At 33.9% G+C, this 15,210-nt stretch overlaps 1 long non-coding RNA gene across 1 annotated transcript in view; it reads left to right on the top strand.

The window, feature by feature from the left end:
* Positions 1-3,158: 3,158 nt before the first annotated feature.
* LOC137636658 (uncharacterized) overlaps positions 3,159-15,210 on the top strand; it is a 45,026-nt gene continuing 32,974 nt past the window's right edge. Inside the window, exon 1 of the long non-coding RNA XR_011043183.1 lies at positions 3,159-3,871. This is a non-coding gene — a long non-coding RNA (uncharacterized lncRNA). The remainder of the gene's footprint in view (positions 3,872-15,210) is intronic.

The following is a 15,210-nucleotide window of genomic DNA, read 5'->3' as shown; positions in this document are numbered from 1 at the left end:
CGGTATATGATAATTAGTACATTCCTTGAAAAAACATCCGCATCAAAACGGTTTGAATTTAATGTTAGTTCTTAGCTTATCTAGCAAGAAAACTAGTTTAGGTATAAAACCCTGTTCATACACTTGGGCCCTATGTCGACTGGTAAATGCAGAGAATTAGGGATACCCACTCGCTTTCCCTTACATTGGCATCATATTCTATTGAGGTGCCACGTTCTCACACAGTCCAGTACCAATTGTTTCTTCATTGTAAAACTATGGGTAGATCCTCTTGGCATAATCATTGATACTTATCCTCAGTTTCTGGGAGTCTAGACTCCTACTCTCATGCATCGTTCCCCGCTACTCAAGTTTTTACTCATGGTGGTGATTTTTTTTTTTTTTTATGTTTATTATTCATTTGGATGGTTTTTTCCCTTTTCTGGTTGTGGAAACTTATTGCTTTCTTTGTTCGAGAACGTCTAATTTGGGTATTTCCAAATGAGCATATCTTGATTTAGTTGTTTTAGATGAAAGGTAGAAGTTACATCTTGAAATAACTATCGTTTGCTATTTGCTTCGGTTTATTGTTTGACCCGAGCTTATAACATGTGTGAATAGTTTTGCGCACGCTGGTGCTTGGGGACAATATATATATATATATATATATATATATATATATATATATATATATATATATATATATATACCATTATTAGCCGATTATATTGTATGACCTCTTTTGTATATCATCAGTAGCATCATAATTAGCTTTTGAAATTTAGCTAGTTTGTGTATTGATTTCAACCCGCTGCATTGTTGAGAGGTAGGGGAAAGCGTTAGTTATAATATTAAAATCAGAGCAATATATGTGGCTTCGTATAGATTTGTTCATCTGGCATTTTTCTATACTTTTGACAAAACAGCTGTAAGTCGTCAACTCCTTTCCTGAGATACAATTTGAAATAAAACTATGACGTTTGTTATTCCGTTCGCTCAGATATAGTTGACTGATGATTTGAATCTTCAGAATCATGTTAATATTTTGTTGTATTCTCAGCAAAAGTATGTACCTATATTTAGACTAGTATATACCATTATTTAAATCTATTACAATTCACTCACATTCCCTCAACGTAAAATATTCTTAATTTTTTTTTGGCCTCCTTCAGTTAAAAAAAATCATGTACAGATATCAAGGAATATCGCCACACATGTTGGACGCGAGTTCGAGCCCCGATAAAGTACAATGATTTCTTGTAGTGTCTGCAACCTCACCGTCCTTGTAAGATAGGGATGGGGACTTTTTGGGGAACCTATAGGTGTATATGAAGAATCATTAGCAGCCATTTCTTGGCCCTCCCTGGTCATAGCTTGGGTGGAGAGGGCCATGGACACTGGTCTTATGTTTATATATTCAGTCTGTTGGGCACTGTCTTGTCCATTGCCTCTTCCACTTATGAGTGACCTTTTAATAGAGCTGGGTTCCAAAAAGACTCCAACTGGGACTGCCCTAAAGTTAATTAAGTTCTTTGTATTGTTTCGAAAAGAGAAAAAAGGTAAAATTATATGAAAGAAACTATTGGGAGGGGAGGGAAGCTGAATAAAAGGAAACAAAGCACTATATAGAAAAATACTATCTGGTAAAATGAATCCCCGTACCTTAAGCTGGTAACCAAAAGATTCAGAAAGGTAACGGAAATATGTAGAGAGAGAGAGAGAGAGAGAGAGAGAGAGAGAGAGAGAGAGAGAGAGAGAGAGAGAGAGAGAGAGTTATATGTTATATTTCCTTAAAATGTTTATTTTCCTCCCAACTTAAAATCAATTTCGATTGCGTACTGATTTACTAATTTTCATTGAACCATATATCTGAAATTAGAGCTTCAGTTCCGCTTGACTTGTATGGAGGTTATTTTTGGACACCCGCCAGCAAGCTTTTAGATTGCTTAGAGATTGTAGTTTGAAATGTCTAGTTTTCTTGGCTTGTTAGGGTCCCAAAGGATTTTGTTTGCTGCTTCATTTTAAATTTGTGTATTCCATTAATTATAAGAATTGAGAGAGAGAGAGAGAGAGAGAGAGAGAGAGAGAGAGAGAGAGAGAGAGAGAGAGAGAGAGAGAGAGAGGTGATAACCCGACTTGTTCCAATGTTGAACATCTATTTTTGAAACACCATAGGACTGTTGTGTGTATGTGTTTGTGTGTTGTAGTGTCAACGTAACTTAAATGCTCCAGCTACATCACTGCAATCGCCTTTTCCCTCAAAAAAAAAAAAAGAAGATAAAAACGAAGAAGGAAAATACACTTTGTTCAGCACAGACTACTGGTTTATTGACATTATCTTTCCTTTACCTGGGTGAATTTTTTCTTGTTAGATAACTTGGAAAACAAGATTTTGGTAATGTAACAAGGAAAAAATTGACAACTCAGTGTACTTCTCCTTAAAGTTCCTTCTGTTTATCCTCGGTTGTTGCAAATGCAAAGAGCATAATATTGAGGAAAGCGTTGAGTTGTCAATAATGCTTGATCTCTACTTATAATTTGTATTCTTTCAAGGTCTTCAAAATCCCATGTATTATACCATGAAAATCAATGTAGACGTAGTGCAATAATATAACATGCACATCTTTGGAAACTGTAGAACTCATCTTTTATATGACGGTATTTATGCTCAACACATTAATTGGAAGCCATTTAATTAATTAGCAGAGAAGACCTGAATGCTTGTTTTGTTCCTTTGAAAAATTAGGTCTGCCAAGCATCACTGGAATACACGTTCTTAGCAAACTCAAATTCAGTGCCGATGTTAATGGGACGGCAGCTCAATGGCTCCATGTACAGGCCGTTCCTCTTTTTGGGGAGGGTTACTGTCAGGAGAGGAAAGTGAGTACATTCCCAACTTACACTATATACCTGCTGTTAGGTGAGAGGAAGTCATGATTTGATATAAACGCAAGAAGGGAGAGAAGTTTGAAAATAATCATAACTAGTTGCTTTATTGTATACTTTTTTTCGTTTTTTTTTTATATTTTAGAGATTATCTGCTTTGTTTTTCACGACCTCCCATGCTTCAAAATACCGTTCACCGTTTTATTGTTTTTCTTTTTCTAATGTCAAGGGGATTCAGTTGCTTGCCGACTTCGCCTCTCTCACTACCGAGACAATTAGTCAAAAGAGAAAAAGTCCGACATCTGCTCGTTGAAGTTCGAAAAACTTCCACCCAAGAAAATACTGTGCGATTACAAATGCATCTGCGACCAAATCTGTTTGTTCTTTGATATGCTTATTACTTTGTACGACAGCGAGATTGTACTTTCAATCTAGCTCGCAAACGTTTATTGAAAATCCGCATGTAAATTTATGGCTTAACAGCCGAAGGAGCTACTTGAACAGCTGGATTCCTCTCCGCTGGGTCAGGAAAGAAGCGTGGGGTCCGGGTTGGGGGAGTGTGTTAAAGCTCGGATTTAAGTTAAAAATACGTTTACTTGTCATTTGGTTGTTGCGTTTTCGTCTGGGCACAACGTCTTGTTTTCACGGTTACTGGTGCGTTTTGTCATTAACGTAATCCTGTGATTTGATCAGTGTTTTTGCTTTTCTCCACCGTGGCTTTTCTATTCGTAATTATATTTGTGTTTTGTCCAGATGGCGATCAGGTAAAGGATTAATTTGCTTTTGTGAAAACATCCGCCTTGCAAATAACGAAATGCCTTCTTGTATTAATGCGGGAATGTCCACCGTGGATTTGCTGTTAAGTATCGATCATGGTTATTTGCTGGAAGACTCCCAATACGGATTTTACTTCACTACCGCGGTCGCATTTGCCGCAAAATGTCCATCTGTTATGTGCAGTTGGAGGTTCACTAACGACCAGGACGTGCTTAATAGAATCTTTTAGGTAAGTGTCCCACCAAATATGATCCAAGTAATCGAAATAAACTCGTTAATGCCTACTTGATACATCTTTACTGTATAGCTTCAAGGTTAAGTACACCTATTAGGTTGAATGTCTTCCTAATGCCTCGTTCACGGAGAGTTATGCCTTGCTTGTAAAGGGACGAAAAATGTGTGAATGGGAGGGAAAGGTACAAAAATAAATAGGGATGAAAATATTTGAAAAGTAGGAAAAGGCGGAGATGGAAATAAGCTGAACCCCTTTGAGTAGCATATACACAAACTAGCTGGAAATCAATCTATATCTTCGACAGGACTTTACAATTAAGATTTTTTTTTTCTAAATCCTTTGAGAAATTTTTTCACTGCTCTTTCATTCTGAAAAAAAAACTGCATCAATTAGCGTTGCATTTATAACAATATAATTAGGATCTAAATGGTAATACAAATTCCTTGGTGTAATATAATATAGAGCAATGCATTTTATAAAAATGTACGTATTTTTAAATTTCAGAATTTCCTTTAATTTAGAATGTTTTGATAATTGTTCTGTGGGAATGAAGCTTTGGTTAAGGCAGCGGGTATAGTCAACTCTCCTTTTACTTCCAAAGCAAGATTTTAGTCTTATTTTTAAAATATTTCAGGTTTAATCATATTTTGAGGGATATGCATTATGAATTTATAATTTTAACACTAAGTAATTTTGTAGTTAAATCACAATCCGTAGACTTTCGCATCGTTACCGATTAAAATAATTGATCGCTACGAATGGCACTATTTAATACTTGCAAAAAATTACATATACTTAAACATTTGTCCTACTTCAGTTTAAGTAGTAAATATAACTTTTCTTATCTATCTTGATGTAAAAGTGATTGAACTTCCGATGGAAATGGACATTCGCTTCGACTTTTTTTTTTTTCTTTATAAGTTCATACTTTAACAATATGAAGCCAATTTACGGCACCCAGTAAGACTTTTGCTCTGAGGATTGACGGGTCTCTAGAGCCCATAATCAAGCTATTTTTAATTTTTTTTTCTGCTTCATTTATCTATTCATACATTTGCTGTCACAATTTAATTTATCCATAATTTGTAAGCTAAGCTTATCGTTAATTATGTACAACAGATACTACACCAAAGTTTCGCATAGGATGAAAATACTGTTGAAAGTTCAAATAAAAAAACCTAATTTGATATTTACATAAATCAATTAAACTACTTAATATATACAATCCTCAATCTAATTTTCAATCTTCATTATCTTAATACTAAACTTAATGGGTAATTACAAAAACTATACTAAACCAAGTAATTATTATGCATCATAATTCCAGGATATTTTTATTAAGTACAAAACATTTATTACGCTGGTAATTTAGATATGACTCCCAATGGAAGCTAATCTTATTGCAGTACACCTCGTCCATTTTTAACACCCAATAGCTCTTTTTGCACACCACGTAGATTTGTCAATTTTAATAGGAGCAAAGAACAATTAATGTCTACACATATTTCACAAAGTAAAACCAACTACATTCCAAAGCTTCGTTTTCATTTCGCAAGAGAAAACGTTCATAAAAAAGACAAATTTTTTCCTTATGTAAAGAAAAAATCAACATTGTATTTCCTTTTGTGTTTATGCGTATCCTTTCTAATCACTAAACATAGTTCACTGTAATTTAGTTCATTCTACCTTCTAAAGATTGTCTCTATTGGGCAACGGGATGTCGGATCACAATGTTGATTTAGTTTTGCAGAAGAGGGAAGAGGACTTTCAATGTTGTTATTGAGAAGGTCTTGTAAAGTGTAAACAACAGTAATGGATGCTTGCCTCCCGGGACTTAGTTTCCTTTTGAGAGGCGAAAGCTGAAGAGAAAACCATTAGTTTTATGTTAGAGATATTTGTTTGTGTTCTTGAATGCAGGGATATTCACGTCAAGGTATTAAGAGGCCTCGGAGAGATTAAATTATCGTTATTGGTGAATTCCTGTTAACTTGAGCCGTAATGTTGAGAAATGTCTTGGATGTTAAATCTCGAGGATAGAAGTTTAGGACGACACTTGATGATCAAAGGAACCTGAGTAAAGAATTTTGAGACTTTAAAGCCAAGTAACTATACGTGGTTTTAGGTTTGTATTTACTTTTATAGATTATAAACATGAGAAACAGTATGAGAAGAGTACTGCAGTGTTGGAATTATTGAGGGGTGATCATTCAGAAATATCTTTGTTAGCCTTTATGGCCAATTTCAAACCCCTTTTCCCAAAATTACTCAACTACTAATAAAACCATAAAGATTAGAAATCTTATTATCGAAATGGAATTAGATTTATGCTTATTAACTTGGTTGCAGGGAAATATTAGTGATAACTCAAAGATTCAGGAGATGACGCCGTGTACTCACGATTTCTACCACGTACCAAGAAAGGACAAAACTGGAGGAGGAGTGGGTGTCTTTGTGTCGAAAACCTTCTCTAGGGTTTCTATCATGAATGAAATAGTATTTGAAACGTTTGAATACATCTGTTTAAAACTGACAAGAAACAATAAGGTATTGAATATAATATCATTATATAGACCACCAGCGAGTAATATGACTAAATTCATTGAAGAATTTAGTATTCTTGTGGGTGTGGTGGACGATATTAAAAATACATTAATTGGTGGAGACTTCAACTGTTGGGTAGATGATGAAAATGATAATAAGGCTAAAGAACTCAAGGAAGTATTTGAGATGTTTAATTTAATAAACAGTGTTTTGGTATCAACGTCAGTAGGTGGTCATACACTCGACTTAGTCATATGTGGAAAAGACTCAGACCTAATAAAAAGCCTTGAAGTGGAACCAGACTTTGAGATCTCAAAAACATAAACTCATCACCTTTAATGTTAATATAAATTGCACCAGAGTATTGAAAAAATGGATCACATTTAGGGAACGGGAAAATTTTGATGCTGAGAATTTTATTGAAGCTAGTGTAGCGCAAATGTCTTGTGTGAACACACAATGTGAACATATGGTAGACATAGAATGTGTTGGGTGCTATACCAAGAAATACAACGACAATTTTGGAAAAATGTACGATACCATGTGTCCCATAAAGAACAAACAAATAGTGGTACGCAAAAATGTTAGATGGTATAATAGTGAGCTATTAAAGGCAAAAAGACACAGACGTAAGATGGAAGGTAGATGGAAAAGAGCCAAATCCTTACAAGACAGAAATCTATATAATAAGGCCAGAAATGACTATAATATCCTGTTAGAAAAAACAAAAAGAAAATTCTACAACGGCGAATGTAAAAAAACCAATAACATGAAGGACTTTCACAAAAATCTTGATGATTTGATGGGATTAAAGAAAAAATACGTCTTGCCTGACAATGTTTGTGCAGAGAGTTTTGCTATATTCTTTAGTGAAAAAAATGATAAAATCTATAGAGGCTTCCCACAAAATCACTTGGAAGGACAGTCAGCTATGCCAGTGAAGGAGGGAAAGAAGTTAATAAAATTTAAGGAATTAATATGTGCGACTTATTATAGGTTATGAGAGAGATGAAGAATACATATTGTGGAAACGACCCTTTCCCAAACAGTTCAATAAGTGAAGCTCCAAACAAGCAAGTTGTATATGATATTTACCTGAACATGATTAACCTAAGTATATCACAATCCTGTTTTCCTATCTGCGAAAAAAACTGCGTTGATCAAACCAATTTACAAAGGGAAAGGTGATGTAAACGAGCTAAATTCATATAGGCCCATTTCAAATTTATCCTACATGTCAAAGCTTATTAAAAAAGTCATAAGTGAGCAATTATGGGCTCATATTGACGAGTTAGAGGTATTCCCGGAAAATCAATCGGCCTACAGAGCTAATCATTCTACGGAAACTACTTTGTGCTCAATAATGAATGATATGATAGGTCTTCTTGATGGGGGAAAGTGTGGAATTTTGATTATGTTAGATCTTAGTGCTGCTTTTGACACTGTTGTGCACGAGTACTTACTTGACGACTTAAAGTCTATTGGAGTGACTGAGGAAGCACTGAAATTTTTGCGAAGTTACTTAGTGAACAGGAAGACTATTGTAGAAGTTTCTGGAAACCGATCCAATGAGAGAATTCTTATGAAGGGTGTACCACAGGGTAGTGTTCTGGGCCCTATCTTGTTTAACATATATACTATCGAGCTATCACACATCTTGAAAAAACAAAAAGTGGGTTTTAAACTATATGCAGATGATACTCAGTTTTACCTCTCAATTTCAACAACACAAGATACAGAGAAGAAAATTGATGAGATAATGACTGAAATAAAAACATGGATGCAGAGGAAAAAGCTCAAATTAAATGATGATAAAACAGAATGTATGTTCTTTGGCACAAAGGTGGCTTTGAAGAATCACCAGTTAATTCAAAATATAAAAATTGGTGATGCTGATGTTGGGATTGTGCCTGTTGTGAAAAATTTGGGTGTACTGATAGACTGTAATTTGTCAATGAGGGACCAAATTGTGAACACAGTGAAAGTGTGTAACTATCACCCGAGAAACATTGCATTTATTAGAAAATATTTATCAAAGGGCAGTACAAAAAATGTAGTGATGATTCATGTAATATCAAGGCTTGATTATTGCAATTCTCTGTACTACAAATTGCCCAATACACTACTAAGAAAGCTTCAAAATGTGCAAAACCGGGCGACTAGACTGATAAAAGGCATTAAACTAAGGGAGAGAATAACTCCTGCATTGATCGATCTACATTGGTTAAATGTTAAGGCTAGAATTGAATTTAAAATTTGCTTGTTGACTCACAAAGCACTTACAAGTGATAAGCCTAAATATCTTCGTGATTGCTTGGTCCCCTACCCTGAAGCTACCAGCGCTGCTGTAAGAGTTAGACATGCTGATGACCCACATAGACTATTCGAAATTAGTGTGAATCATGCAATAGGAGGAAGAACGTTTAGTTATGCTGCACCGAGACTCTTTAACGACCTTCCACTCGATGTCATGAATAGCAATAATGTGGCAGCTTTCAAGAAAAACCTGAAGACTTATCTTTTTAGAAAGTTATAATAGTGACCTGAAAACTATTAAGCCTGAATACAAATGCTAGCGAAATAACTGATAACGATACAGAGCAAAATATTAACTGGAAAGAAATTATTTTTACACTCACAAAGGCCCGCCTGAACAGACCTTTAGTGTTTGGTGGAGGGCGAGAAATAAACCCCTAAAAAAAGTAAGTACTATGATACGCATAGACGTGTGCTCTTGAATTTAGTGCGGATGGAAAGATATATATATATATATATATATATATATATATATATATATATATATATATATATATATATATATATATATATATATATATAATAGTTAATTGTTTTAAGGAGGGAAAACTCATGTTTGACAGTTAATGAAACCACCATTAAATAATTTTGCGCGGAGGAGTGAAGAAGCCATAGTGATATGTTTGGGGTAACCAAAGATGTAGAAGGTTGGTAAGGGTAGCGCTTCTAGTGTTGGAAAGACAATAGTTAGTAGATCTTTTATATTATGGGATTGTTTGGATAAGATTAAGTCTCGGAGAAAATTTTGTAATGATGTGTATGCAGCAAACATATGTATTGGCTAAGAAAATGAAAGTATGCCAGGCAAATTTCAAAAGTTATTTTTTAATGATCTTTTTCGAGATTATGAAAGAGTAATGCTCTGCATTAGGGGATTTCATTGCACAGGTATGTGACAGAGGTATTGGTTTTTATGACGTTCCAGGTGATAGCGAAAATGGGACGAGTTTGGACTGGATTGTTTAGAAAGTATGGTTTTCAAGATATATTCGTAAGCGTATTAGGTTAAGAAAAAATGGCGAGAGAGAGAGAGAGAGAGAGAGAGAGAGAGGAGAGAGAGAGAGAGAGAGAGAGAGAGAGACTATAAGTGGATGGAAGAAGAGCAGCCTCAATTGGTGAATGTACTGATATGAGAAGGATGGCAGGAGTTATATTTGGTCATTTATTTATTTGAATGAAATTATGATAGTTTAATTTGCTTAAGAAGTGGTGATATTGGATCCTTCTCTCTGGTTACGATGAATTACCCTTTCCATCACATACACAGAATAGTCTGACCTATTCTTTCTACATTCTTCTCTGTCCTCATACGCCTGACAACACTGAAAGTACCCAACATTTTTTTGTTTAAGCGGTTAACTACACCACTGTAGTTGTTTAGTGGCGACTTTTCTCTTGCAAGGGTAGAAGAGACTCCTTAGCTATGGTAAGCAGCTCTTCTAGGAGAAGTGCACCGTGTCACACCCTTGTTACGCGGAGAGTAACCAAACAGATAGTGAATGGAGAGATGGCAGAGGTGGTGGGCATCCCTTAAAACTAGAATTTGCCGTGCAGAATGGGCGTGCCAGTATGTTCTTCCTCAGAGTGGTGTGTGCCAGGAATTCCTGTGTCCAACTGTACATATAACCTTTTTTTTCACTGAGGGTATTCAGCCTTCCCGTTTTTAGACAAGTTTTATCACCATATCAGAACTGTGTTGTACCTAATTCGCCGTTTCAGTCAATTGTCTTTTTTATTATAAGAACAGGAATCGAGCCTGATACTTTCAATTTCTTAGGAAAGGGACAAATCCAATGGTTTGAGAGAGAGAGAGAGAGAGAGAGAGAGAGAGAGAGAGAGAGAGAGAGAGAGAGAGAGAGATATGGGCACTTAAGAATAGCTATTGTCCTCTAAGCATGATCTTTGTATGAATGAAGTTGTTGCAATAAAAGGCCCTTGGGTGCCATAAACAATTAAATAGTAGAATCCGTAATCGTTTACAAATAAAACAAAGAGGCAACAACTCATGATGGGAAAATGATAATAAAGAGTAACTGGTGGGAGACAGAAAAACCAAATAGAAAGGGAAATGCTACAGAAACCAGCTTTTAATTTCTCAATTATATCCGTTAATTGTACCTATCAATTAGACCTTGGTTCCTTGATTCATCCATATTGTTCTTTTGTCAATTTCCTTTTTCTGATTGATTATTTTCCATACTCCCTGCCCTCCCCACCTGACTCATGTTATTTCCCTGTTCTCTTGTACCCTCACTTGTGTTTCCCTGTCATCCACGGTCCCTTGTAGGATCTTCCAGTTATGGTTTTCTGTCCCTTGCTTCAAACACACTTTACTTAACTGTTTTCTTCATATTTCCCATTCCACTCTTGACAACTATAGGATGTCACTTTTAGGTCTGCAAGGGTGAGATAGTGTTGGAGATCAATAGAACTATGTATACTGTATATGTGCACACACCCATGTGTATATATATATATATATATATATATATATATATATATATATATATATATATATATATATATATATATACATTGTGTGATTAAAAATCTACATTTTACTCTTAATCTATTCAATTTGGTTTGATATGCAGTTAAGTTTTTAAATGCTTAAAACACTTTGAATACCTATAAACATACATTTGTCGGTATTTTATGTAAGTTGGTTAATTTTGTTTTGTTAGGCCAAATGTCCATCGGCCAGCTGTCCCGCCACGTTTTATGAAGAAGCTGAATTTTTGTTATTAAAGCTTTCGCTGTAGTTCATCCTCGTTGGTTCATTAATAATTTGCTGTAGATTATAAGGATTTGTTTTTCATTATTGTTTTGGTAACAGCAAAATACCATCCTTTTACTTCAATGCACTGTCAACTATATCTTTGTGCAAACAAACAGTTCTGGTCTGTTAATAAATCGAGAATTTTTAATTCTTTAATCACCTAATATCGATTTTGTTCGTAAAAATTTTAAGGATTGTAATATGAGCATTATTATTTCCATGTAAGAAATTGTTATAACTTTACATGATACAAATTGCTTTTTTTCATGATGTAAATTCCTGCTAGGCTGTAAAATTTTTATTTTTGTTTTTTGACGCTTTGAATTATATTGCAAACTTGCTTGCACCAAACCTTTTCTTTCTCGTTTTTCTTTGTAGAAGTTACTGTTAATTTGCTGAATATCTCTTGAGTATTAACTTTTACAGAATGCATGTCTTATTTGCAATGTTTGAGCGTCATCTCTGCATTTGAAAACACATCATTCAATAATTATTCATGAATAGATCAATCCAAACAGCACTTATCGTTAGGAAGTGGTTGTCCGTTTTGTTGCACCAGCGCGTTAAAAATCTTGTGTAGGCGTAGAATTAACCAGATAGATCAATACAATTTCCATGTTCTCCTATTTTCATACTTCGCAAATTTAATAATTTTCATCGCAAATGTGTTTCAGTGTGAGATGGTTGAAGTAACTTTCTTTACTGGTTCGCTTTTGGGGGATTCCATGACCCATCGCAACTATTTATGGGTCTTCGCTGACTCAGAAATGCCACAAAGACTGACATCGACTATAGAAGGGGAATATAATAGGTAAAAGTCAGTTATATTTTAGTCAGCAACCATTATCTGATAAGTAAATTTATCGATTTCTGAGAATTTTTCTGTTTTCAAGAAACATAAGTTTAAATATCTGTATCATAGATTTTCATCTTTGAATGGGTTTTTTTTTTATCAAGTAGATATAATATATAGTATTATATTTTATATATTCCGAATTTATTTGGTCCAGCTCTATAGGAGTCAAGTTTGAATTGACGGGCTAGTAAATCTTATCCCTTCAAAACTGCATTTTCTGTAATATTCACTGTTTCGGTAAAAAGGGCAATAGCAACCGTTCAAGTTACACACACTAGCGCACACACACACACACTAGCGCGCGCACACACACACACCACGATTAGTAATTCTCAGTGGGATCTTTAAGGAGTACTTAATCATTAATTGATTCGGGTTACGATATTCCGACAGATGATGCCAAGATCTCTGGATCCTGGATTATACCAATATCTACATATATATAGGTTTTGGATGATACTAGATATTTTCCGGTTCATACCATATCCGAGTCCTGGTATTTTTATTTACCATTTCTAAAAAAGCTAACGATAACAGATTTGCTTATTGGCATAGCAAAAAAAAAATGTCAAATTCGATTAGCCTTTAGTTCTCCCGTCTTTTTTTTTTAACCTTCAGAAAAGTTTCATTTGCTCCAACATTTGTCTGGCTCCTTTAATTTCACTGATTTCCATCGAAGCATAATCAAGATAAACCTCATCAGAAGATTTGATTCCAATATTGGTCCGATTGATTTTCAGATGTACCCTAAATATATCCATAGAAGAAAGTTTTTGAACTGTATGTAACAATGAAGTCTTATCCTTATTTATATATGTGTATATATACTATGTACATTCTCTCTCTCTCTCTCTCTCTCTCTCTCTCTCTCTCTCTCTCTCTCTCTCTATATATATATATATATATATATATATATATATATATATATATTCATATATATATGTATATATATATATATATATATATATATATATATATATATATATATATATATGTATGTGTGTGTGTGTGTGTGTGTGTTTATAGCTTACCGTATTATTAGTGTTAGAAACCCGTTATTCTTGTAGTATGATGATTGTAGAGGAAGAATAGATCTTGGGTTGTGGCATCCCGAGAATTAGATGATTTTCCGCAGAAGTCTCTTGAGATCAAAGGCCACTGGAGGCAATGGAGTGCTTTTAAAGACTGCCAATGGACGCACAGACAAACAAGAATTTAGGGGGAAATGAGTCATACTTTGGGTTTCTCGCCTTTCATTTGGCTGTAACTTAATTACTATCATCTTTTATTTTGAATTAACTTTATTTATTTCATTGGGATTCTAGATCATTCCGAACCTAACCATTTGATTTATTTGCATTTAATAAAAAAAAAACACAGCTCAACTTGAAATGTTTTAATTTAATTCAAGGTTATATCAACTGGAAAAAAAAAATTTCCTTGATCTAACAGTTCTGACCATTCTACCTCTTGATGACTCGTTTCTTTCATTATTTTTTAATCACGAAAATGTTTTAATATATGGTGCTAAATACATTGTTATCCTTCTCGATACTTTTTATCAAACTTCTGTTTCTAAAGTTTCAAACAACCGTAGTGTAGTATTTTAAATCTGATTGTTCATTTTTAGATTTAATGAAACCCATTAGGTTTCCCCGTACAACGGAGTATTATTCCCACAAAGATTCTGGAACGGGAATAAAGGAAATGAGTGAAAAACATTTACAGTTGTGAAAAGCATTTTGAATTTTTAAGATTGCTTTTGGTTAGGTATTTGAAAATTAAAATTTCAATGAGAAAAGTTAACATCTGCTTGTAATATGTAAAGTAGTAATAATGGATCATGAATAATAGTCACTTCATTTCAACCTTCTTGCCAGTAGAGAATAAAATGAAGAAATGAATTCCACTTGCTTAAGAACGCCCTTTAAACAATAAACAAAGAAATTTCCGTCTTTGTTTACTTCTGACGAGAAGCGATCTGTGGCTGCAATAAGTAGTTAGACGTATTTACCCTTGTTGTGACCATATGCTTGTTGTTCACCATGTGATTTTTATATACTTTGTAGAACTTCCTTCGTAAGAAAACTTCATTTATTATCGTGGTCTCATAAGAATATTTATGCATATCAGTGTCCTGCGCGGAGAGAATGTTTTCACATTTTCACAAGTTTTAATTTCGTATGCGAGAAAACACCTTTTTGTTTGTGCAATATTTTTATTTTCCTTGTTTTCTCGAATTTTCTAGACGTAGATACACTTGTTAAGTAATAATTGGTTATAAGCAGTCTTAAATCTGAACCTGATACATAAGTGTATTACTTCCCTAAGAAATAATTATCTCCCATTTTTATAATTTATATTGCTATTATATATTTTTAGTGAATGTATTTGATATCTCCTAATATTTTTTTTTTTCAATATAAGAATGAAAACCCGTGAATCACTTGTCGGTTACTTTTGGGAGTAACTATATTTCAGAACAGTTCTTACGTCAGATGAGCCTCTGTTTCTCGGAAGAAAGAGTGCAAACACCTAGTTTACTTGCCTTGATTTTTCGTTTACTTTACCTCTTATGTTACATAATATTCCAAGAACCTTCTTTTACCTTTAACTGCATAATATATATATATATATATATATATATATATATATATATATATATATATATATATATATATATATATATATATATGTAATATATATTTATATATGTATATGTATATGTATATGTATATATATATATATATATATATATATATATATATATGTGTGTGTGTGTGTGTATGTGTGTATATATATATATATATATGTGTGTGTGTGTGTATGTGTATGTATATA

The sequence above is a fragment of the Palaemon carinicauda genome, chromosome 3, assembly GCF_036898095.1.
Source record: "Palaemon carinicauda isolate YSFRI2023 chromosome 3, ASM3689809v2, whole genome shotgun sequence".
Lineage (NCBI taxonomy): Eukaryota > Metazoa > Arthropoda > Malacostraca > Decapoda > Palaemonidae > Palaemon > Palaemon carinicauda.
Note: the sequence above shows the minus strand (reverse complement) of the source record. Positions and strands in the feature narration are given on the sequence as shown.